Source organism: Mustela nivalis (assembly GCF_964662115.1).
Source record: "Mustela nivalis genome assembly, chromosome: 8".
Taxonomy (NCBI): Eukaryota; Metazoa; Chordata; class Mammalia; order Carnivora; family Mustelidae; genus Mustela; species Mustela nivalis.
This window is the reverse complement of record NC_139027.1, coordinates 110,687,935-110,713,887: the sequence shown is the minus strand read 5'-3', so window position 1 is coordinate 110,713,887 and position 25,953 is coordinate 110,687,935. Positions and strand designations below refer to the sequence as shown.

General features: G+C 42.5%; 1 protein-coding gene across 8 annotated transcripts in view; it reads left to right on the top strand.

Moving 5' to 3' along the window:
• The window catches only part of PLCB4 (phospholipase C beta 4), a 410,418-nt gene that overhangs the window by 89,133 nt on the left and 295,332 nt on the right, over positions 1-25,953 (top strand). The window contains exon 1 of one of the 8 annotated variants that reach the window (XM_082744394.1): positions 15,261-15,351. The exons of the other annotated variants lie outside the window; for them this stretch is intronic. The gene's annotated coding sequence lies outside the window, so the exon portion shown is untranslated. Of the gene's footprint in view, positions 1-15,260; positions 15,352-25,953 lie in introns of those variants that run through there. 8 annotated transcript variants of the gene reach the window in all.

Genomic DNA, 25,953 nt, shown 5'->3' with positions numbered 1-25,953 from the left:
ACATCGGGTTCTCTGCTCAGCGGGGAGCCTGCTTCCCCTTCTCTCTCTCTACCTGCCTCTCTGCCTACTTGTAATCTCTTTGTCAGATAAATAAATAAAGTCTTAAAAAAAATAAAATAAAATAGGTGTTAGAGGTCTTTGGAAGGGCAAAGTGGATAAACACTGAGTGGTTGCTAAATATTACCACGGGGGACCCCCTTTTGTTTTTTGAGGAAGAGTTGGGGATGGAGGAAAAGTGTGTAGTGGAAGGGGCCTTCGATTGAAGAAGTCATTTCGCTAATGTTGTCCCACCCGTGAACATTAGAAAAAGAAAACCAAAATATGGAAGGCTTCAGGAATTTGCACAGGGGCCATGCGAATCTTTGTATCACTGCAGTGTTAGTATCTGTGCTACTGAAGATTCTTGGAGGTTCTGGGTAATGTGTTTTCATTTGCAGAGTTTTTCTCTCCTCTGCCCCCCTCCCTTTCTCTGAGAATTTCTGCTGCAGAGGACTTCTGAGAAGAGAGGAAAGAATTTGTGTTCTAGCCCTTGCTTCATTAAAAAGCAGATAAAATCATGAAGGTGCATCTAGCCTTCCAGAATGGGAGCTACATTAACACCTAATTTAGCTCACAGCGGCGGGGAACAATTTGTTCTACATAAGTAAGATCTTGACGGTGAAATTCTGTCCATTTCACCACTGTCCATTAAATCTGCTATTTTTATGATGGAAATAGTTTCAGAATATTACACATATCCCCCCGACTTACTAAACAGAATCATTGAAACTTACCCGCCTCGTTCTTTCAGACCACAGTGGTCTAAGTGGGCAGTAATAAACCCGCTTGCCTGGTAAAGGGCCCCGCCCACAGGTCAGGATTGCTGGTGTTACTTGGTTCCGGCTGCTGAGGATGTAGGACAACTTGCCATCCAGCTAGCTTTTGGCAGGTCTGCTTCAAATCTTGTATTTTACTTTCGGAGTGTTTCTTGGTGCTTCCTTGTTGCCAGTTGATCGGCTCAAGCAGACTCACTCTCAAATTCACTCCTGGATGATCTCTGGTTTTGCTCTACATTGGAGGGAATGGCGGTTCCTGGGCTCGCCGGCTGGCTGGTGGCCAAGGGAAGGAAGGAGGCTATCACTTCCTGTTTCTCTGTGTTTCTTGGGTGACTCTAACAACGACTGTGTCTTTTTCATGGGCTCCTGCCCCCACCAGATGTCCCTCCAGGGAGTGTTGCTGTGCTGGACCACCAGTGGGTTCCAGTCCCTGGCTCTAAAACCCCCCACTTCCTCCCCTTATCTCCCCAGCATACACAAGCTCGGGGACCCCCCTTCCCCCAGTTACTGGTGTCCGGACTGTCTCCCTGGTCCCTCCCTTGCCTCTCAACCATTCCCTCACTCTGTAACCCAACCCTTGGTTTGAAAGACAGTTTCTGTGTCCTGGTTGTCTTTCATAAGTTTCTTGAAGTTGCCTTCTCCCGCAACTCCCTCTCATTCTGATTCTTGCAGTCTGCTGTGAGGACAGCGACCAACCTAACCAGCTTCTTTCATGGGACCTGAAGGTGCAAACTCGAATGAGCTGTAGAGCAGAGCGATTTAGAGCCGAGGCTCTAGCGCCAGAATGCTTGGGTTCCAATCCCAGCCTTCGCGTTCATTGGCTGTGTGACTGTGGGCAAGCTTCTCAACCTCTCTGAGACTCACTGTGTTCATCCAAAGACTGAAAGTCAATTACAGACCCTTAAGATCCACACCTTGGAGGGGTGTGGAAGGAGGAAAAAGGAAGGACTTGGGATTGGGCTGAGGGAGAAGTTGAGGTGCAGAGCTGTCTTACTGGGAGCCTTCGTCAACCCCACAGGGAACTTTAGCGCAGATGGAGCCTTTATTGACTGATGTGGCCCACTGAAGGCAGCAGCAGGGTAGGAGCTTACCCTCGGGTGAAACAACTTTCTTCAGCTCAGAGCCGTTGTCTGCCTTCTGCCTGCAGGACTGGCAGAGCCAGGAGATCAGTTTTTTAGTCCTAAAGTGGGGTCCCGTTATCACAGTGTCTCCAGCTTGTCTCCTGGTGTATTATTGTGAAAGATAGTTACTCCGTGAGAAGTGGGTTGCTGGGTGCCCAGAACCTGGGGAATGCGCAACAATATGAACATCATTAATAGGCTAAGTATAGCCAGTAAATGGACTGTACACTGTCTAGTTTACCTATTTTGAGTTTCTTTTCTTTTTTAATATTTATTCATTTGAGAGAGAGAAAGCAGGAGCAGAGGGGAAGAGGCAAGGGATAGGGCATACTCCCTGCTGAGTGTGGGGCTCGATCCCCGGATCCTGGGATCATGACCTGAGCCAAAGGCAAACGCTTAACCGACTGAGCCACCTAGTCGCCCTTAGCTAGTCAGTGTTTTTACTGACTTCCTTGTCCTAACTCTGTCCTAGAGGGTCCAGGAAGAGCTGGGTAAATGGTCTGCAGATAATGAGTGTTCTGTAGTTTCTACAGATACATTGTTACCACAGGTATAATTTTATATTACTGTTGACTCGGTATACTTAAATATGGCTTACCCCTAGGTCCTCAGGTCTTCCTTCCCCAGGCAAGTCAAGGCATTTAGCATCAAATAGGATAAGAAAGAAGACAGTTCAAATTTTTGCAGCACTCATTATGTAGCCATCATGCTATAAGCCTGTCTGATCAGTTCCTCGGACAACTCTCCAGGAGGACTTGATTTCCAGCGGAGGAGCTCAGCAAGGTGAAGGCACCTGCCCTTGGCCACCCAGCCAGGAAGTGGTTGCTCAGTTCCCCCACTGGGGCTGCGACCCAGACTCATGCGAACCCACGCTTTTTTATTTTATTTATTTATTTGACACAGAGAGATTACAAGCAGGCGGAGAGGCAGGCAGAGAGAGAGAGAGGGACGGGAAGCAGGCTCCCTGCTGAGCAGAGAGACTGATGCAGGGCTCGATCCCAGGACCCTGAGATCATGACCTGAGCCGAAGGCAGACACCCCTGAACCCACCCAGGCACCCCTGAACCCACGCTTTTAACTAAACGTTTCAACGATTTCAGCAGCCGTAGGGGGAACCTCCTCTGAAAATAACTCGAGCGAAGTGTAGGTGTTGTTTTGGTAGAAACATTTCAGCTGCTGCCATAAAAATCTTCTCCCAAATGGCTTTGTGAGAGCAGAACTGTGCACCCTCTGCCTGTGTTTATGATGTGAGCCTTATGGCTCAGCCGCAACACAAATGATTTGTTTTCCTGGCCTTGCTGGCGGAGCGATGTAATTTCGGGATTTCCCCGAGGAATAAGCCTAAACAAGTAATTTCTGTATAATTGGCTGCTTAAAGAGGGGCCACAAGGAAGAGTGGAGATGGGAAGCCAGGTATGTTTTCCTTCACGGAGTCATGCAGAAAGGGGGGCTCACGTGCATGGATGGGATTCATCTGGTGGCTTCACTTCCTAATATTTGGCTCCCTGCTCTTTAGTAGGAAAAGGTAAAGTATTAACAGCTAAAGCCCTAGCAGCCAAGTGGGTGTTTCGGTAAGTGGGCGTTCTTCATGGTTGGGGCATAGCAAATTAGTTCACTATTTCTTTACATCTAAATGAAAGCAATGCCTCCTTTATAAAATATAATTTTTCAAAACAGGGTAAATGGTCCTGAGAAATCCGGAAAGCTGTTCAGGGATTCCTAAATATGTGCTCCCGGGAGACTTATTTTGATGTGTCAAATTAATTATGTTTGATGTGTCAATTGCAATTAGTTTTGACTGTTTTTAGCAGGAAAATGTAAAATAGCAGTGATTTAAAGATTTTATTTATTTATTTGAGAGAGAGAGAGAGAAAGAACAAATGCACTAGTTAGGGCAGAGGGATAGGGAGAAGCAGACTCCCAACTGAGCAGGAAACCTGTTGTGGGGCTCGATCCCAAGACCCTGAGATCACGACCTGAGCAGCAGGCAGACGATTAACCCACGAAGCCACCCAGGTATTCCTAAAGTAGCAGTGACTTAAGATGGGAAGTTCATGGCAGAGAAATTCAGTTAGGCATGATGATTTCCTTCTGTGATCAGGAGCCCAGACTCCAATCTTTCTGTCCCCATAGTCCTAGTCATGTGATCCCTTTGCAAGGTCACTTAGGGCCAGTTTAGTGTGTCTGCTGCCCACATGTCCAGCAAAAGGGAATTAGAAGGAAGGGGCCTTCTCCGTTGAGAGGCGACCCTCTTCATTTCTGCAGCTTTCCTGGAAGTTCTAGGTGGCATGTGGTCACAGTCACACCCAGCTACAACAGAGCCCGAAACTGTACTCTTCAGCTGAGCACACTTGAGGTTGTCTGACCAATGGAGCAGAGAATGGATGGGGAGTCATAACAAGCAGTCGTGTCACATTCAGGATGGTAAGACAAATGCCTTGGCCCAAACTTTAGACATGTTGTTGGCATAAAGTATGCACAGGCGAATTCTGTCGGTGTTCTGTCCGTAGAATCTTCAGGAGGCTGATGGTTACTGGAATGGAAAGTTTCTGATTGTTCTTTGCTCTGGCCCCCTTTCCTAGGGGAACTGATGTTCAGATCAGCATGCTAATTTCATGTCATTCAAATATCGATCGATTGCCACGGGCCACCTACCGTCCCAGGTCTTAGCAGGACGCAGGAGCTAGAATATTTCCCACATTTATTTGAGCACCCAGACTTCCGTGAGCACTCTGCGACCTCACTTGCAGTTCTTTGGGACGGCAATATTGCTCCGTGTCCTGTGTGCTCTCTAGCTGAACGGTCAGGGAGTAAGACACATGACATAAATGGAACCCTTTTCAACAATCCTGTGAGGTAGGGTGCTCTGATCCCATTCATAGGTGATGTTTCTAAGACCCAAAAGGGTTAAGTAACATGCCAAGATTTCTCAGACCTGAGGTTTGCACCCACGTACATGGCCCCGGGGTCCTGTCTCCAAGTCAGTCTGAAGAGCTGCCTCGGGGTTGTGAGTACATGATCGTTTAAAAAATGAAAGAAGGAAAGGGCGAATTTTGACAGAATGGAGAGGGATGCGAACAATGACTTTGGTTTTAAAAATTAACTTTGGACTCCTTGCACCAAGCCTGCCCTGGAAATTTACATAGCTATTTCTTGCAGGTACATTTGACATTCAGAAGCAATCAGATTGTATTATCTGTTCTTGGAGGGATTACTGGGCTCTGTGCCTCTTGAAGGTTACATTTGCAGTCATTAATTTCATTGTTAACCATTTTCCTTCACAGTAGATACAGGGTCGTTTCTTCTTTTCTAGTTGGGTTCTAGCAGAGATGATCATTTGTGGGATTCGCTGGGACAATTAAAGTTTATTGTTCGGGAAGCCATATTGGGCAGAGAGTGAACTCACCTTCAGGAGCCTGGCTGAACCGTGTGGATCTCTAAGCCACTATCACCAAGCAGTATTCTCTGTCCTTCATTTCAGTCCGAAGTTCCCATTAAACTGGAGAGTGATAAAGAAAGTTTATGATGTTGACAGAGAGTGACTACCCCTCTCCATTCTGTGATTCACTCAAGGGGCTCCCACTAAACTGCGTGAACGATGGAAGGAATTCCCCTGGAGCCAAGGAGAGAGAAAAATCCTATAAAGAGAAAGATAAATAAGTGATACCTATTGGCTTTTAAGTCTTCGTCTGTTGGGGCTCTGACAAAATAGCACGGACTTACGGCTTATAAACCACAAGTGTGGCTTATCAACAGCAGGGATTTACTTCTCACAGTTCCGGACGCTCGATTCTGCCTGGTGGGGTGAGGGCCCTCTTCTGGGTCGCAGACATCTGCCTGTGTCCTCCCAGGGGAGAAGAGACTAGAGCGCTTTCTGGAGACTCTTTTATAAGGACACTAATCGTATCCATGAGGGCTCTGGCCTCATGACTTAAGTACCTCCCCAAAGCCCTCCTGTCCGAATCTCATCATCTTTTGGGGGTTAGGATTTTATCAGTGTTGGGGGGACACAAACATTCAGACCATAGCAGTATTCAAGCAGATTTTTAACAAGCCATTGCAGGTAATGTGGCCATAATTGAAACAAAAAGTCATTTACTGGGGCAGTATCAAGAAAACAGCAATTTGGGAGGTGCTGCATGATTGAGGCAGAATGTGAAGAAAATGTTGGAGGGACCCCGTGCCTGGCTGTAAATACATTTTAGCTGGTGTCATAAGAAGGAATGGCAGCCTCAATTTACACTCTTAGTAATAGAGTCACTGGGATTTTAAAAGTAGAGTGGAAAGGAAATTACAGTGGAATTCAGGAGAGCACACTTGGTTCTCTGGTTTTTCAAGGATCACATGAGTTTAAAACTCTTCAGTTGGTAGCATTTTTAATTCAAACCAAACCAAACAGAGGTTTGGTTTGGTTTGGTTTTTTACCTGTACAGGAGCCCATGAAGAAGTCTCTTTACCTTGTAATTCACAGGGCCGAGGATCAAGTTTGAATATATCCTTATTTACCTAGATTTATTTATAAAATACTGTAATACCTCATTTATGTGGAATTCTTGCTTTATGCCAGGTAACAAATTAGTGCTTTACCTGTAATAACCCCTTTATCCTCATGATAAACCTTTGAAGTAGGTACTAGTGTCACCTCTCTTTTACAGTTGAGGAAACCAAGGCACAGAGACCTCCAGTAACTTGCACACAGTCACACAGCAAAGTTAGTTGTGAAGCCCTATTCCAGCTCAGACCATCTTAATCCATCCGCTACAGTGTTTCCCAGCTATCAGTCATTCATGCCTTGTGCCAGGATTGTGTTCCACCTCTCTTATTTCATGTTTTTTACCTTTTTGGCCACAAAAAACGTATTAAAAAAAGAAAACATTAAATCACTGCCTTACATGGAAAACTCTGATGTGCCACAAATAGTGGAGATATCCAGTGAAAGTTAAAAAATGAAAAGCAAATAGTGTCTTTCAGTCCTGAGCAGATGCCAGTTGCCTGCCAAAACCCCTTAGTCAGAGGCCTGCCCTGGCTTTATTAGAGAGAGAGGGGGAGAGAGAGAGAGAATGAAATCAGAGAGATGGGGGCACTGGTGCTCACTTTATTGAGAGAAAGAGGGGGAGGGAGAGGTATCCCCCTTTCCTGCTGGGGAGTTCTGTGTTATTCCACGCTCAATCTGTATATTTGCCTAAAATCATCTTGTAGTTTACCACTAGCAGGGGCTCCTACATTCTGGGAATCACTTACCCCAAATCTGAAGTTGTTGGGGTGCCTGGCTGGCTCAGTCAGGACAGCATGTGACTCTTCATCTTAGGGTCTTCAGTTCTAGCTCCATGTTGGGCATAAAGCTCAGTTAAAAACAACAACAACAACAACATTAAGGGGGCGCCTGGGTGGCTCAGTGGGTTAAAGCCTCTGCCTTCAGCTCAGGTCATGATCCCAGGGTCCTGGGATCGAGCCCGGCATCGGGCTCTCTGTTCAGCGGGAAGCCTGCCCCCCCCCCCCGCCCCGCTTACTTGTGATCTCTGTCAAATGAATAAATAATATCTTTAAAAAAAACATTAAAACAGAAGATTTTCTATCATCTTCAGAATTTTTTTGGGGAAAGTGAAGCCGAGGAATGCTGAAATGAGTTCAGGCTCTTATTAGTTCAGCCTGTCCAAGCAAAGCTGCTGTCTGAATTATTAACCCTCAAGTATTCACTTGGCTCTTAGACGACCTTTCACATTGCTTTGTAGAAAGGCCAATGGGTAGTTTTTACCTAAGTTGTGATCCATAGAGGAAGGTGTGGTTACCCCTGGATTTTAAAGCAGACTACTTAGAAAATGGCCCTAAATTGAGCTTTGATTCAGTCTTGACACATACTTGATTTGCAATTTCCAAGGGCTTTGGGCCTCTTTCAAATACCTGTTGGAAGATCATTGGGAATAATATCCCTTTCTCTGTTACCAAGATGACATTCCATCTACACAGGCACTCTCTGTGCTTAATCCAGGATTAGTATATTTGATGGTGAGAAAAGTGAAAGGTGTCTTTTTATCTCCCCGTGTAACAAATGAGGAGGCTTAGTGGGCTTACGTGGGAAGAAGCGAAATCTTTCTTTTGTTCACAGGTCTCTGTAAAAGCAATCCATAGACATAATTATGCTCATCAATGTGAACAATAAATTAATCTGCATCTGAAGGTTTTACTCATTATGTGGTCGCATAATTTCCATATATTTTGATTACATTTTTCTGATGCTCTTTACATTATATGAATTCTTAATCAAGAGGATTTCAATAACAGCACTTCCATATGTGATGAGGTTTATAATGGATAGAACTCAGCTTGACGAAAGTTTTAACAGACTTGAAGATGGGGGGGAGAAAAAAACCTGATTTCCTCTCACCCAACACCTCTGTTTTCAATTTTATCTTATTTATCTTATAAAAATAATTATAAAAAATTATTTTTTACTTTTAAAGAGTTTTTATTATTTATTTATTTATTAGAAAGAGAGAGAGAAGAAGGGAGAGAGTGAGCAGGGGGAGGGGCAGGGGGTGGAGAGAATCTCAAGCAGACCCCGAGCTGAGCACAGAGCCTGATGCGGGGCTTCATCTCATGACCCTGACATCATGACCTGAGCCAAAACCAAGGGTTAGAGGCTTAATCAACTGAGCCACTTAAGCACCCTCGTATTGTAAAAGAGTATAGCAAATATTAAAATTAAGCATTACAGCTGCAGATAGGCATCAAGATACTAAATGTGGCTTATGTGACTGGTGATAATGTTTCCACCGTCTGCGGTTCAGCGCGCCGGTGAATTTCGGAAAGCTTCTGAGAGCTTTCAGCCTGTTCAGGGGCTCATGGTCAGGGGGAAAAGGTGGGCTGATTATGGGAACATCTCACCTGACGTTGCAGTGGGGTCTGTGTCTCTGAGGGGGCGGCCACTCCATTCCCACCAGACCGCATGGTGGGCAGGGTCGGCCAGTATTTAGTGGTCTAGTAGAGACCTCTTGTATTTGTGGATTTCACCTGGACAGTGCCCCGATGCATGTTCTGAGTGGATTGTGGCCAGAGCTGGGCCCTAACAGTTTTGCTGTGGCTTATTTAGATATATCCTATAGTTGTCCTCCTCTGCGCTGGGCTCTGGTGGTACGGCCTGATTTTAGGAATAAGAAGAGTGAAGGTCAGGAGAGTTAAATCCTCCAGGGTGTGTGGGTCGTGACTATTATGCACCAGTATACATTTAGCACGGGACATGGTGCTAAACGCATGGCAGGTGTTCAGTAAATAATGTGGCAAATCAATGAGGGAACAGAGTCAAATTGGCCAGCTGATATTTAGGGCATCATATCATTTTTACTGGGTTACAGGAAACCACAGCAAAACTGTGGGTGGTGGTGGTGGTGGTGGTGGGGTGTGTGTGTGTATGTGTGTGTATGTATGTGTTTTATAGCTTCTTGAAGAAACAGGATCGATTTCAGTGTTGGGGACTAAAAGAGAATACAGAGAGTGGCTTGGAGTGAGTGGCTGGTTTCCCACAATAAGGTTCTCTGATTGAAAAAGATAGTTACAGTCTCTTTAGGGACAGAGAGAAAGATGGCCAGGACTTTTATTCCTTTCATTTTTGTGTCTGTGCAAGAAAAAAGAGCCTGCGAGGATTTAGAATAGAGAGAAGCCATGTGGAAAACAGATAGTTTTCTTCCGGACTTGGGTCTTGAGGATTAGTAGAACATACGAAGAAATAAGGTTCTTTCTCTTGGGAAATTACGAATGTTGGCAGCTTGAAATAGCATGAAAAAGACTTTTGGTAGTGGCAGGTCTTCCGACAGTTTGCTAGAAAGGGAAAGGGCCCAAGTTGAGTGAAAGAAAGCAAGCCAGAATTATATTAGCAAGTAATTAAAAATGCATTTGGAGGCAGGAAGGCAGCCGACATGTTCTTAGCACCTACTGTGTGTCAAGCCATGAGATAGACTTATAAAGAGTAATTAGTTTTGAGACAACTTCTAATTTGAGATGTCTTCGATTTTATAGATACTATTATTCCCATTTTACAAATCAGGAAACTGAAATAAATAAGGAGGTCTGTAAATAATCCAAAGCCACATGAACAGCTAGTATGTGCAACTAAAGCTTGAACCCAGGCCTGTCTGATTCAAAAACCCAAGTTCTTCCCCCCGGGTTAGACAGTCCCTTGCCTTTCTTTTAATAATATTCTATATTTAACAGTTATCCCGAGTGGTTCATAGCTTTTCCCATTTTTAAAGAAAGAGTTCTGTTTTTGGAGGGAAGGGGATATTGGATGTTGTATTCAGTGTTTTGCATTTTCGCTAGCTGTGCCTGGGCGTGCATGTGTGTTTCTGTGGTGTGCATAAGTGGTGGGCTAAGTATCCAGGTAGACCAAAGCCTTCATACACCAAGTGTGGTCCCCAGACCAGCTTCATCCACACCACCTGGGAGCTGGCTGACACTACAGACACTACGGAGCCTCAGGTCCCCACAGCAAACCTTCTTCATCACAGTCTGCACCTTTAAGAGAAGCCCGAAATCAAAGAGCTCTGATGCCAGCCCAGGTGTACCCACCGGCAGCCTGATGCTCTTACCCACCGTCTCGTGCTCTCCAACATAGTTTAAAAGCCGGGGGCTGTGGGTTACCAACGTCAGGTCCGCGACGGCAGGGAGGTCTGACTTGCAGCGTAGAGCTTTGCCCGTTCACAAGTTCTGTTCCGTGAAATGAACTGTATCTTCTTGACTCTAGATAGTGAGACAAAAATGAAGTTCTCTCTCTTGAATAATATCTGGCAGTGCTTATGTCATGTTTTGTGTGTATGTGTATATATATATATTTTTTTTCTTGGAACAGGATAAAATACATAGAACATAGGAAGTGTCTGTGTGGATTGTTCTAGCTTTAAACAAAACAACTCCACTTGTTACTTGTAATGTGATTCAGTAATACTGATGCTATTGATAGAGTGCATTGAGAGTGATAAGCAGTGATACAATGGAAGTTGTTGAGTGAAGAATTAGAGGAACGTTCGTGAGTATATAAGTTCGCATATTTTATTTCTTCAGAGAGTATTCTTTTTGGTTTTTGTCACATCTTTTTGTTTCATACATTCCTAGATGGTTGATGTAGCCAGGACGAAACAAATCGGTAGTGTTGGTTAGAATGTCGTTACCATGCTTGAAAATAATTATGTCTGATAACTTGTCTTTTGTTCCTTGCAACAATGAGTTGACTTTACCTTGAGTGTACTGAGGCGTTGGCTTTAAATTCAATTGTTAGCAGGGCCCAAAGAATCAAGGTGCTACTAAATTATTGTTTTGGTCTTTTTAATTAATACACTTTTGGGGAAAAGAAGTAAAAGGCATGATTTGTGTGTGTTTTGGGGATTTAAGGGGAGAGGATGGAGAAAGGAAAGAGGCAGATCTGCGTGAACCTGAAAGTGTTCTTATTTACCGGTCCTGGGAAATGAGTATGCTGATACATCTTAAATTCCTTTGGTAGGGAGAGTCAAAACAAACAAACAGACAAAACCCCCCAATAACCTTAATGTACAGCTTAGAGCTTCTACAGGGAAGGGTGTTGTACAAATATATTAAAGGGAATTGGAAAGGATACCATTTGCCCTGAAAACACAGCCTTCATTCGTGTTCACTGGTTTTATAGAATTACAGTAACATTGTTCTGTCTTGCCGAGTCTCCTTATCTGGCCTTGTCAAACTGGTAAACTGTATTTATCAACTAATTAAGAAAAGCCCAGATAGAAGCCTTGTCTTGTTCTCTTTAAACATTTTTGTGTTCTTCCTTTACACACAGTTCTAAAAATGCTGTCTTTTAAAAATTCCCATGCCTTTCTGGTGGTGTGCTGGTCAACACTGAACCACCGGTCAGTGGGGGAAGGAAGCTTGGTTTGTGCAGTCTGCGGACTGGGCTTCCTGGGGTGCAGGTGCCCTCACCCAACTGGACCCAGGAGGAGAAGCCCAAGGTTGTATCTTGCTGGCAGTGTAGCCTGGCTCAACACATCACTGGTTTTTGGCAACCAAGAGATTAGAAGGGGAAGAGGTGGTTAGCTGGAGGCCATGTAGAGGCAGAAAAATGGAAGAATGGAGAAAGTTAATTAGAAACTGGGAGCAAGTTGGGAGGTGGGGGGTTTCTGGCAGAGGATGTGGAGTGAAAGTTTCTCTTTTCTTCCCTGGGACTGTGGAGACAAAACCCTCTACAGAAAAGTGGGGAAAAAATTCTTCACTGAAAGTAGGAAAGGACTGACCCCCAAATGTTCAGGCTCTCTGAAGCATGTCTGCCAAATTTGGTGATGTTTGGAGCAAATTCAAGGAAAAGTCCAGGCATAGCTCTTCTAGAGCCACAGCTGGCAGAGGCTCTGTGAGGCCAAGGCAGAAAGCTCGTCCTCGTCCTCTGAACGAGAGGTTGAAGGCACAGGTGGGTTTCTGGAGAAGCCCTGCTTGTTTGACTTTGACGTTTTCTTTGCATCTTAGGTTAGGCATTACCTTTGTATATCCTTGTTTTCTTTCTGTAACTTAGGTGTATAAAATTGTCTTTTCCTTTTTTTGTGGTAATTACTGCAATTCTGAGGAATAATATAAAATCTTATGTTCATTGATTTATTAACTTTATAGAGTACCGACTTTCAGGTATGAAAACTAAAATAAAACAAAATGAAACACTCTTCCTCTCCTCTTTTCATCCAGTCTCTTGGTTATATTACTGGTTGTTTTTATATTAGAATTTGCAGTTTTCTTTTTATATAGTTGCTATACCTGTATTGATTTATTTTCCAACTTTACTGAGATCTAAGGGACGCATAAGTTCGAAGTGTACACACTTACATTCAAAGCGTACACCTTTTTCTCTCTTGAACGTTTTTGTTAGTACACTGGTTAGTTGAATGTAAAAGGGGGAAGTGGAAAGGCTGAAGGTGTTGGGGGAGGTTATTGAAACTAGAAGACCACGATCTTCTCCCCCACTTCACATATGTATTTACAGTTTGGTTAATGGCTGTATTTGCTTAGTAGGGCTGTACTTACTTTCCAGCTTTATTGAGTCATAATTGACGTATACCATGGTGTAAGTTGAAGGTCCTTGTGATGATCTACGTGAGTATCTATTGCGGAATGACTACCACGATAACTGTAGTTAACACCTTCATCACCTCGCATAGTTATTATTTGTGTGTGTTTGTGTGCATGTGTGTGTGCGTGCAGTGAGATTTATAAGATTTTCATTGCATTCTGTATACCCCGATTGTTTGGCTTCTGTTTCGTATTTAAGTGACATTGCAAAAAACCAAAACAAACAAACAAACAAAACAAAACAAAAAAAACCCAAAGAAAACCAGCAAAAGATCCTGTCAAACCAGGAAGTTTAACAACAGGAGATAGAATTCAGATCACCTGGTTATTAGAAACCATAATTTAGATGGGATAAACTCATTCATTAGAAAACTGTATTTTGAATATGAATTATCTGAAAGTGATTACAGGCAAATGTACACTAAAACTCCAAAGTGGTTGTAATTAATATGAAAGATAGAAGGAGTTTTTACTTGTTATTTTATGCCTTCTGTGGTCTGAACTTTTCCTCTGCATTACGTTCGCAATCCTTAGGACATCCCAGCCCATATCCATGTGTATAATGAGACACAGATGGGTGTTTTTTCATGGTAAACAATGTTTACTGTTTAGCTCCTGGTTTTTTGTTACAGTAGATAGTGGCTGAAGGAACATCTTGAGATACTGTAACAATATCTGTATCTTGGATGTACCCAGAGCTTTGTAGTTCTTATTTTTCTCTTGAGCCTCATGCAGCCTGTGGCAATTATTATTTTACAAGTGATTTTATTGCTTATTTTTCAAATGAAGAAAATAAGGTTCAGGGAAATCAAGCTGTTTGCTCAACATCCTCTATCCTATATCTCTTGAATAATTTTTTAAGTAAAATAAGTTTTTTCAACATGTAGTGGTCTCTTCAATAGAATGTTATGATTTTGTTCAGTAGGATCTATATGAATTAAGGCAATCATATTAAGTATCTTCTTCCTGGAAGGATTGGAGGAGTGTAACTCATTTTAGGAAGTTTTGTCTTAAAATGACACGGAAGGATCGCTTATGTGGAGTGGTTAGCTCTGGAGTAGCTGGGGTGATTTGACAAGGGTTCAGAGTTGATTTAATTATCTCGGTGGAGCAGCTGTGAACCACTGGTCTATTCTATTACAAACTCAGAGAAATCCTGCAGCATAGGATTCTGGTGATGATCATATAGGTTGACCATCCTAAAACTTAACCTGGGAACCTTGTTTTGTGAAATATTGTATGTTCTTCAGCACATTTTGGTGGCAGAAGCTTGTCTGTTTTGTTTTGTTTTCTTGTTAATTGCTATTCACGGATGGTTAAATCTTGTATGTTTAAGTATTACATATACAAGTAAGTGTTAGCGTTTTAATTTAATGTAGAATTAAAATCCTCTTAATCTATTTAGAGACAAAAGTCTATGTCACTATTTATGCAAGGGAGATAATTTCCAGATCTTACTTTAGATATAAAATTTTTAAGACTTTATTTGAGAGAGTGAGAGGGCACAAGCCAGGGGAAGGGCAGAGAAGCAGACTCACCCCTGAACAAGGAGCCTGGTGCGGGACTTGATCCCATGACTCTGGAATCATGACCGGAGGGGAAGGCAGAGGCTTAACTGACTGAGCCCCTCAGGTGCCTTCACTTTAGATATTCTTACTGATTTTTTCTTTGTATCAGCATTACTAGTAACTTGAAAGTCCAAAAAGTTTTATTTCCTTTCTTGAGCCCTCAAGGGATGATAAAGGAGGTTAAATAGGTAAAAGAGACAACCGGATGGGGAAGCGGAAACATCAGGAGCATTTAAGTTACCGCATCTCTGGAATTGCGGGCCTTGAGTTTTGCTTTCCTTCACGTTTATACCTTGAATTTTTTTTAAGGAAGACCTCAGGTGTACGTTTCCAGTTTTACTCTTTCTGTTGATAACCCCCAACCTTTGATCTGGTGGGACACGCTGTGTGCAGGACCTCTTACTCATTCCTGGGCAGTTAGTCGGCAAGACGCCTGTAAAAAGCATTTGCTTATATTTATTGTTCTGCTTAGAATGGTGAAAAGAGTCTCTGCCGGCTGGCTCTGTCTGGATATTTTGTTGTGGCTGTGGGCACTGTTGGCCCAACCTCTCAGTTTGTGGCCAAGGGGAGGGGCTCTGCCTCAAGGACCAGTCTTGGTACGTTGTGGGCTGCGTGAGCTTGCTCATCCCTTCTCTTGCCCCCTCCTCCCCTTCTGGAAAGAGTGAGCTTATCCAAGAACTGTAGTTGTCCTGCAGTTCTCAGCCTGCATCAGGCATGCTTTCAAGAGCCTGCTTCTGACTGGGTGAAGTTTAAATCCTCCTCACTCCTTTTCAGGTAAGAGAACATACTTTCAGCTTTACGAGTAGCAGTTGAGATTTACAAAGGAGAGTAGTTTAAGTAAGTGTGCTTTTTTAATGGCTTGGAGAAGGGCTATCACAATTTTCTTTGTGTGGTTACTGAAGGGGTAGTGGTAGAAAAGAAAATACTTCAGCCTCTAAATTTCTTCGACCACTCAAACTTTTTTTATAAAGATTGTTTTATTCATTTTTTAAAAAAAGATTTTATTTTATTTATTTAACAGAGAGAGAAATCACAAGTAGGCAGAGAGGCAGGCAGAGAGAGAGGGGGAAGCAGGCTTCCTGCTGAGCAGAGAGCCTGATGTGGGGCTCTATCCCAGGACCCTGAGATCATGACCCGAGCCGAAGGCAGAGGCTTTAACCCATTGAGCCATCCAGGCGCCCCTCATTATTTTTTTTTAAAGATTTTTTTTTTAAAAAAGATTTACTAATTTTTTTGAAATATATTTTTTTAAAGATTTACTAATAAGAGAGAAACCCAAGACAAAATCAAGACAGAGTACAGTAGACACCATTTCGTGGTAGTTCTGGCATTAGATACAGATTTAATGTCTCTTTTAAAATATCCTTAAACCTAGCTGTAACTCAAATAGATTTTTTTTTTTATTTTTTTAAAGATTATTTATTTATTTGACAGACAGAGATCACAAGTAGGCAGAGAGGCAGGCAGAGAGAGAGAGAGAGAGAGGAGGAAGCAGGCTCCCTGCTGAGCAGAAAACCGCAGGGCACCCCCCCTCCCTCCATGAGGGGCTCGATCCCAGGACCCTGGGATTATGACCCGAGCCGAAGGCAGAGGCTTTAACCCATTGAGCCACCCAGGTGCCCCTCAAATAGATTTTTCAATAGGGCATTTATCAGTATGATTTTATGGGCTGGTAGGATGTGTGTGTGTGTGTGTGTGAATTAGCACTTTGTAAATCTATTTTAAAAATGACCTATGTGGGGGCAAGGGGCATATGAGAAATCTGTACCTTTCATCTAATTTTGTTATGAATCTAAAACTAAAACTGGGAAAAACTTAACCAGTCTCTTGAATATGTTCTATGAATACCTCACTATCTTACAATACAGCACAAAGTGTTAAACATTTTTTCCATCATGCATAAATTGTTGCAAAACCAATTCATTTTAATTTTTTGTAATTAGGAATTAAAGTATGGGACCTGTTTATGTTGTTCTGGTTGCCACTTTTTTTGGTCACCTGTATTAAGATAGGCAAAATGATTTTTTAAGTCTTAAAAGAGCATGAAAATATACTTTGTACTTATTGAAAATGTACTTATTCATGGTCTTGGACACTGTGTAAAAATTCTTCCTGAGATAATGGAATGGAAATTAATAATTTAGGATTTGGTGTGTGCATTTGGGGATGGTCTCTTTTAAAAACTGAATACATGTCATTACCTGTATTCACAGACAAAAAAGTGATGCTAGGGTATGAAACTTGAGGTTAGCGTAGAAAAATTGGCTTCAGATAGCTTTAAAAAAGATTTCATGTTTATGTACTTTATTTTGTCAGGAATTTTAGTATCTTTAAAGACCTGTCATTATAAAAAAAGTTTAAGCCTTTTAACTTTGTGTGAACCATGACTAGCCACAGTCAGTTGAGCATAAAACAGTCTGTATTATGATTGAAGTGAACAAAACATTATTAAAATAGACTTATGTTAGAAAGATGTGTACCTGAATAAAATGTGACATTCCGTGGCTATTTTTAAGGGGATTGAACTTTCATAGCTGTCCCACGGTTGAAACAGGACAGTGGCCAAGAGCTCTTTTTCTCCGTTACCTGTTGGAGAAAACATTTTCTACGCTTTTTATATTAGTCAATAATTACATGCAAAGTGATCCACTCTCCAAAGACACCCAGAATATTCCTAGATCTATTGAGGAAGAGGAGACTTTCCCAGATATTCAAAACCAGCTCAACTGTCTTTGATTTGGAGAGACTCTGGGGGAGGGAGGGGCAGCCTCTGGCTTGGGGCCGGGGGGGGGGGGGGGGGCGCGATTCTCCTGCACAGGTGGAGGCTAGGACTGAAGTAGCCACGGAGGTAATAGCAGTGGGCAGGGAGGGGATGGTGTTTACGGGAGAAGGGTCCAGGGCTTACTACTGCTCACCTGTTGGCCTGTGACTGTTCTCTGTGTCTGAAGTTAAAGCTGCTCCGGAGACAAGTTCAGTTACTGAGGCTTGGTCTGTTGGCATGTAAGATCTTTCCCTGCTCCTCACACTTTAACGTGAACATGAATCCTCTGTGACTGGGTTAAACGGTAAATGCTGATGCAGTACGTGCACTTTGTCAAATAGATGCTCAGGTGGTTATTTTTTGTTTTTGATTTTTTTAAAGATCTTATTTATTTATTTATTTGTGTGAGAGAGAGAGAGGCAGAGCATGAGAGGGGAGAAGCAGACTCCCCGTGGAGCTGGGAGCCTGAGTCAGGACTCGATCCGGGGAACTCCGGGGGATCATGACCAGAGCTGGGGGCGGTTGGTCAACCAACTGAGGCACCCATGTGCCCCAGTAGGTGGCTGTTTTTTAACTAATGGACACTCTCATCAGTATCAGGCGGTGAATTTGCGAAGTAAATAACTGAGGATGTGATTGGGGTGCATTGATGAGCTGGAGACACCGGCCCCTTCCAAGGTGATGTAACTGACATGGGACCCGCTGTTTGCTCTGGAAGGAACAGGGGAGAGGGGCATCATAACCTCTGATGAGCTGCCATAGCCCCCCTTGCCCGGGACTTGTTGCCGGCAGCCTGGCGCTTGTCTCTTAGGTGCAAATCTCTGCTTTGCCACTACCACCAATCCTCATCTTTTTCTTTGGCAGCTGTCCCCACCCACTCGTCCTGAGGCTTTTATTGCATTGGGCTGGACTCATGTTTGCACCAGAGTCTTCCGACAGCGTCTCCTGCCCAACTTCAGCTCACTGATTTTTATTTTTTATTTTTTGAAGATTTTTTTGTTGTTTTTCGGTTTGGGTTTTTTGTCATCCCCACAACCATCAGGGTGGTGAACTGACCACCCCGTGATCACGAGTTGCACATTCCCCCCGCCTGAGCCAGCCCCGTGCCCTTCACTGATTTTAAATATAGAAACTCTCCGTGGGGAGCTACTTTTCTTTGACTTAACACACCACTTCCCATGTAATCAGCCAGTTTCAGGTGGGTATGTGTACGTGTTGATTTATTTGAGATAGGGAGCACGAGTGGGGTGGGGGAAGCAGAGGGAGAGGGACAAGCAGACGCCTGAGTACAGAGTCTGAGGCGGGGCTCGATCCTGTGACTCTGAGATCATGACTCAAGCCAAAGTCAGATGGTTAACTGACTGAGCCACCCAGGTGCTGTGTGTTTGTTTTTAAAAACACCTTTGTCTCAGCTTCGAAGTTTCAACTTAACTATTCTTACTATGTCCTAGCTACGATGAAGTTCTCGAAGAAAGTAGATAGTGGGGTGGCAACGCGCTACTTTGCATTCTTCAGTGATTCATTTCCATCATATTTTCTTCTGTGTTCTTAAGGAAAATTTCACACGTTTGGTAATTTGTTTTATAATGTACAACTGTATGTACCACCACCTAGATTCTACCTTTAATACTTTACATCCTTCCATATCCATCTACCTTTCCTTTTCCTATCTTTTGATGCATTTAATAATAAACCACAGGCATCCGTTTGCATATTTCAGCATGCTTATTTTAGCTAGAGTTTAATACTGAGTTTTTCATATGAAATTTATATATGATGAACCATACACATTCTTAATTATGTGTAAATTAGGCTTTGACAAATGGATACACCTGTGTAAATCAATCTCTAGCAAGATATAGAACATTATCATCACCTGAGAAAGTTCCCTCATGGCCCTTTCTCAGCTTTTATGTGCTTTTGTGAATCTTTGCCTGCAAAAGAACTCATCACAAACGAGTGATTTCTTCAGACTACATGTCAATCAATTTTATTATTTTATTTCATATAGATTAATCTACTTTGAAATATAGATTGGACAACACACACTTTTTAGCAAGTTAATACTTTGTTTGGATTAACTCCTGGCATTCTTACTTTTGACAAACATTGAAGTTTTAACAGTAACTTAGAATATCCGATTTCTGGTGCAGATTCCTTGCCAATGACTTGGTTGATTCTTCTGACCTTTTACAAGATGGTTGGTGAGATAAAAAGCATGGAGACGTGGAGATCTGGAGGTTAACCCTATTCTAAGGTTCTTTGGGTCAATACCACTGGCTTCTCTGGCCAGCTATTTACTGTGAAGATTTTACTTGAAAACCTATCCCTCTCCTGATTTTGCCTGATATAAATGTTGGTTTACACGTTTTGTTAAATCTGGATGCATTCTTATTTTAAGTAAGAGTATAGTTGACACAATGTTACAGTAGTTTCAGGTGTACAATATAATGATTCAACTTCTCTCTTCAATGAGTTATGCCCTCAACAAGTGTAGCTACCGTCTGTCACCATAGAACGCCATTACGGAATCTCTGGTTATACTCCCTGTGCTGTACCTTTTGTCCCCATGATTTAATCCTTCCATAACTGGAAGCTTGTATCTGAAGCAGAAAGCTCTGTTCTCGGGATCATCTTCATTCCTGACGTTCCACTTCTGCATGTGGCCGTTTGTGTTCGCCTTGAAGGACCCCAGGTCAGAACTATAGTATAGCCTATAAGTTTTAACATTCTTTTTATAACCAGCTTATGCTAACTAAGAAACTGTGGCCAGCTGACCATAGATAAGGGAGTCAGCAAACAGCATAACAGGATAACGAATAGCAAAAATCTGTGTTTAACCCAGCTGTTTCTGGCTTCTGTATAATAATGCTTCTAATGCTTTGCTAAGAAATAAAAAATTGCTTAAACCCTCGTTCGCTGTGTAATCAAATAAAGTTATACCCTTCCCCTGTTAAGAATTTCCCCTACTACTAAGTAAAATTAATAAGGGTTGCCTCCCGTACCAAGGCCGGAGACGTACGGTTCAGCACGTACGCTAGCTAGAGACGTGCGGTTCAGCACGTATACAGATAAAGGTTAGAAACGTGCCATTCAACACGTACCCTCTACTGTACACTACCTAAACGGTGACTGGCCAGAATGTATGGTTGGTTTTAAAAAATTGGCTACCTATGTGTAGGCCTTACTGTAATGCTTTAAAATTACTGGCTAGAAAAATAAGGGCTCTGATGTAATAGACTGTAAAATTCTATATTAAAGGAATCCTGAAACAAATCGAGGCTCTCAGACACTGACCCATCCCTCGCGGATTTCATGGTCAAGTGTCCCTGGGAGTCCGAGCATGCCCGAATAAAATCCTCTTGCTTATTGCATCCAGTGGTCTGTGAGTGCGTCCTTGGGTGCGGGTCCTCTAGGGTCTTTCAGCCTTATTCTCAATACTTCACGAAGGGTGGGACTGATTTGGATCCCCCTTGGGTGGCAGGGGTGGGGTTGGGGGGAGGTACACAGAGCCGGGTAAAACCTCCACTATCTAGACAATAGTGTGCTGGAAATGCCAGGTTCTTAGAATGACCTGTAACCAGAAAGCAAACAATGCTCCACGATGTCTTTGGTCACAAAGAGACAGTGTTTTTTGTTTTTGTTTTTTAAAGATTTTATTTATTTGACAGACAGAGATCACAAGTAGGCAGAGAGGCAGGCAGAGAGAGAGGAGGAAGCAGGCTCCCCGCTGAGCAGAGACCCCCCCCCCCCATGTGGGGCTCGATCCCAGGACCCTGGGACCATGACCAGAGCCGAAGGCGCCCACTGAGCCACCCAGGCGCCCCACAAAGAGGCAGTGTTTTAACATCTATCAGGAAAGTAGTATAGCTGAAAGGGGGTCTGGTTAAAACCAGTGAGTTCATAAAGTTGTTCAGGGGCTATAAAGTACTCAAATTGAGTTTTTTTTTTTTTTAAGATTTATTTATTTATTTGATAGACAGAAATCACAAGGAGGCAGAGAGGCAGGCAGAGAGAGGAGGAAGCAGGCTCCCTGCTGAGCAGAGAGTCCGATGCGGGACTCGATCCCAGGACCCTGGGATCATGACCTGAGCCGAAGGCAGAGGCTTTAACCCACTGAGCCACCCAGGCGTCCCAAATTGAGTTTTTTTAAAGTGCCTTAAAACTCCCAGTTCTTATCTTTTCATTCACCTTAGTCACTTTAACACCCTTGAACACGTGATTTATGTTCCGAAAGGCCACGTAGCTCCTTCAGCTGTTACCTACCTTTAGGCCTATCTTGCTTTTTCAGCAAATTCTGAGCTATAAGCAGTGGTTTTATTCAGCTGCTTTCAGCAATAAATACCCAGAGTATAACTCAGAGTAATAGATATTAACTTTTCTTAAATAGACTTGCCCCTAAATATGTGGTAGAAATTTATAGTGATTTTTAAAGGTACATCATTTAATAGTTTGTTTTCTTGCTGGTGAAGGTATGCAAGAAAATATCCCAGCAGTTTTTAAAAGCACAGTGTGTGACCCTTAGAACCAAACTGAACAAATTCTCAACAGTTATCTGTTCAAAAATGTAAACCAGAGTCTGGCTGTTTATCAGTAGAGAGAATGTATAAAGTTAGCTACCTGTAGGCCAGAAGAAACCATCCCTTCATGTGGTTTTTTTTTTTTTTAAACTCTCTTTGTTTTCTAAGCTATTTAATATATTACTTCTGAGATGAAAGGACAGGAGTAATTTTTGCAACCACTTGCTGAAGTCAGTTCTGATAAAATAACTCAGAACCACGTTTTAAGAAAAAAAAAATTTCAGGTTATAAATCTTAGCGGCTTTCTACTGGGTTACAATAGTATGAGACTTCTGTTTAGATATTTTATGATGTAATTGGAGGCACGAGAGGCTTGTGTATGTATGTGGATACCCTCCACATGTATTTATACACACGTATAACAAAATAGAGAATTGTGGGAGATGGTGGGGGATATTCCTCCTTCTAATAATACCAAGCCCCCACGGAATAGAAAGAAATCTCCATTTTCTTTCCTCCAATCATGCAGAGCTCTTGTCTTGACTGTATGTTCATCCTAGAACAGAAAACAGCCATTTGTGCAAGTTATTAGTGTATTTTCAGCTTCAATTAAAAATTGAAGATTTTAGGATGGGAGAGAAGTCCTCAAACCCACTCTGTTGAGAGGGTTAGCTTACCCTTTTTCTATATGCATTTACTTCCTCTTTGACAGTCAGCACAAAGCTTTTCTCCCTCCCATCAAATGTCTGCCTGTCCCTCCTTTTCTTGAGTACCTCTCTTACTGACTTACAGACCTTCTTGGCATCATTCTTCAGGGCACATAAAGACTGTTAATTACTCTCTATTTTATATATTAGCCTTGTCTTCCCAGTGACATTATAAATTCCTCTGTGTAAGAGCCCTCTTACATTTCTTTTACACTTTCTACCTTTTCTTGTTTTATGTTTTCTACCTTTTCTTATTTTAGTGCTTTGGAGACCCTTCACTCAATAAATACTGTGGTTGATTGTCTGAATATTAAGAGAGGCCACTGGTCTCTATGAATGTGATTAACTTTATTCTTCTTCTACCAACTTAGAATTAATAGAAGGATTACTTTGAGGCAAGATACTTTGGCATTTTTTTTTCTTTTTATCTTCATTTATAACTTATTACCATGGAGCTGGACATACTTCAGTTATAGTCCAAAGAGTACCCCTTTAAAAACTCCTTTCATCTGTGAAGAACAAGTTTTTTGGAAATAGTTTTATTTTTTAGAATGACTCCTTAGAGTAGGTAGTCGGCACTGATTATCCAGAATGTAAGAAAAATCTAAACTCTGAAGTTCAGCTTCTGAATGACTTGTCAGAAGAAAAATGGACCACACTTTGCATTACGTTTTCTGGTCACAGAAACTGGGGCGCCTTGGTGGCGTAGTTGGTTCAGCATCTGCCTTTGGCTCAGGCCAGGATTTTAGGGTGCTGGGATCAAGTCGCACATCGGGTTTCCTGCTCAGCTGGGAGTCTGCTTGTCCCTCTGCTCCTCTTCCCTCTTGTTTGCTCTCTCTCTTTGTCTTTCTCTCAAGTAAATAAAATCTTTAAAAAGAAGAAGAAGAAAGAAATAGCAGAGTTTTGGAGCTCCTGGGTGGCTACCTCATTTGGTTAATCATCTGACTCTTGATTTCAGCTCTGGTCATGGTCTCAGGGTCACGTGACTGAGCCCTGCATCAAGCCCCATGCTCAACTTCACATGGAGCCTGCTTAAGACTTACCCTCTCTCTTTGTCCCTGCCTTCGAACTCCGTGAACCAGCCCTCTAGAGAGGTTCCATTAACAGCTGAGCTCTTTGCCTGGGCAAGGTTTGATGTGGTCAGCGTCTGGAGTGGAGCGCTGAGCTGGAAAAGATGGTTGCAGTGGTTTAGCCATCCTTCGTTTAGCTGTGTCACATGATTGGATATATCCAATACCCTCCCCCCCCCAGAAAAAAAGGTCAAGGTCATACTTTGTCCTGCACAGTGTTACTAGTTGCTAACTTCATGCGGACAGATTTTTCTACATGTCCTAACAAATGGGGGAACCTGGCAAAGCTGAGAGTTGGAATTGTGTTCTCTTTGTTAGAGGAGGCATGTGCTCTCCCGTTCAACCCAGCTTCCCTGAGATTTTTGTATTAGTTTTTTGTTGCTGCTGTAATAGATTGACATGCATTATTGGCTTACAACACAAATGTCTCAGAGTTGTGGAGATCAGAAGTCTAAGATAGGTCTGCAGGGCTGTGCTGTTTCTTGAGACTGGAGGTTGTGGGGTGGATGTGTTCATTACCTAACTAGCTTCTGGAGACAGCTCACATTCCTTAGCTCATGACTGGGTCACTCTGACCTCTACTTGCATTGTCCTATCTCCTTCTTTGATCCTACCACTTCCAAGTTTTACCATTTACAAGAACCCTTTTTGGCGTGCCTGGGTGACTCAGTTGGTTAAGCATCTGCTCTCAGCTCAGGTCATGATCCTGGGGTCCTGGGATTGAGCCCTGCATTGGGCTCTTGGCTTAGTGGGGAGTCTCTCTTCTCCCTTTTCCTCTGCCCCTTCCCTTCATTCTCTCTTGCTCTCTCTCAAGTAAATAAACAAAATCTTTAAATATGGTGAGTGCTGTGAAGTGTGTAAGCCTGATAATTCACAGACCCGTACCCATGGGACAAATATGTCAATAAAAATAATTAATAAAAAAAATTTAAAAACCACCTATCCAAAACAAAACAAAAACAAAAACAAAAACAAAAACACAACACTTTTGATGACATTGGGTCCATCCATCTCAAGCTCCTTAATTTAATCTTGTCTCCACAGTCCTTATTGCCATGTAAGTAAGCTATGCATGGGTTCTTGGAATTAGGATGTGGACATCTTTGGGGGGGTATCGTTCTGCCTATCACACCTGAGGTCTACCTCCTCCCCTGAGTGACACACCTGACCTCTTCAGACTGTCACTGCCGAAGTGATGAACCATTTCAGTCAGTTTCCATTAACCTGGAGTTGGATATTTATCTGACAGATAAGATGGAAGTTTATTTTGCAAAACTGATCCTTTCCCCCTCTCTTCACAAATCATGGCTTCTTGTATATCTTCTGTATATTTCTACTGGTATATTTTCTAAATGTTCAGTCATTTAAAAATACCACTTCCTTCGCTCTTGGCTTGACTTTTCTTCTGTGTTTATTTTCCCCGACATTGTATTTCAACTGCTTTATACACTGTGGTTTTCTTCTAACCTATAGAGTAAACTTCCTACTCATGAAACTGTTTCTCCCCTCCCTGATCCCTTGACTATGACTCTCTCAAACGCTAGTCTTTTCTCCCAGAATTTCTGGTACTGTTGTGATTTGTGTTTTCCCTTGTTTCTCCACCTTTTCATGGAGTTTCTTCTTTTCACCCTCTGGTTCCTCCCTAACAATTCTTGTATCTTTGTCTTTTTCCTCTGACAGTAGAAAATGATGTATATTTTGAACTTGCGACATTGCCATTTATCAGCAAAACCTAGTATAATATCCGCTTTTACTGATAAGAGAGTGGCAAAATTAATGTCAGAAATAAGCTGCTTAGTAACTTAAGAATTGAAGAAAAACTCATCCATATACAAAGGTATCTGGAGCAGAAACAATTTGTCCCATGTTTTCCAAGAATTTTGATATTTTCCTTTTTGACCTTTCTTACTGTTGTTAGTGCTGATAGTGCAGCTAGTGAAATGAATTAATCAGACCTCATTCTACTGAATTCATGGATAAGGCTGTTCTAGAATTTTACAAAGGCACTAGTGCAAAAGACCAGAGCATATAACAGTAGTTCTCAAAGTGTGATTCCCAGGCCACACTAAGTGGTTCCTAGAATCACCTAGGAACTTGTTGGAATGAAAATTACCAGGCTCTACTCCAGACCTACTGGATGAGAAGCTTCTTGGGTTGGGGCCCAGAAGTCTATGTTCTAACAAGTTCTCCAAAAGATTCTGATACAAAATCAAGTTGAAGATCTCTTAGTATATTGTCAGCCTAGGGGTCAGGGGAGAAGGTTGAACTCTTCTTGGTATTTTTTTCCTAGATCATTTTATTCACTAATCCCAGTCACC